This window comes from Triticum aestivum, chromosome 2A, assembly GCF_018294505.1.
Source record: "Triticum aestivum cultivar Chinese Spring chromosome 2A, IWGSC CS RefSeq v2.1, whole genome shotgun sequence".
Taxonomy (NCBI): Eukaryota; Viridiplantae; Streptophyta; class Magnoliopsida; order Poales; family Poaceae; genus Triticum; species Triticum aestivum.
In genome coordinates, this window is record NC_057797.1 from 375,717,893 (window position 1) to 375,718,455 (window position 563).

The following is a 563-nucleotide window of genomic DNA, read 5'->3' on the forward strand; positions in this document are numbered from 1 at the left end:
CCTCAGGTATCGGTTTGGGGGGACGGGCATCCAATAGCTATTCCCTTTCTCAAAGTCATGAAATGTCACAATTTTGTTCACACGCTACAGTGTGCCACAGAAGCACGCATAAAGTTTTTTGGTGCGTTTGGACACTCTATGCATTTACTATCATTTTCTCTGTGAAAATACGGAGAAAAGGTCTCCCGACGTAACCAACTTCCGTTCATACTCCGTTTTCGTTGAAATTTGGCATGGGAGATGGTGGGGGTCACTCACACGCGCATGCAAAAGTTGGGTGCGTTTCGTCCATGTTGACATGTAGTTGCAGTACAAACCTCAGGTATCGGTTTGGGGGGACGGGCATCCACTAGGTGTTCCCTTTCGCAAAGTCATGAAACATCACCATTTTCACACGTTACAGTGTGCCACACAAGGACGCATGTAAAATTTCATTGTGTTTGGACACTGGACGCATTTAGTATCATTCTCTCCGTGAAAATACGGAGAAAAGGTCTCCCGACGTGAGGCAACTTCTGTTCGTACTCCGATTCCGTTGAAATTTCGCGTGGGAGACGGTGGGT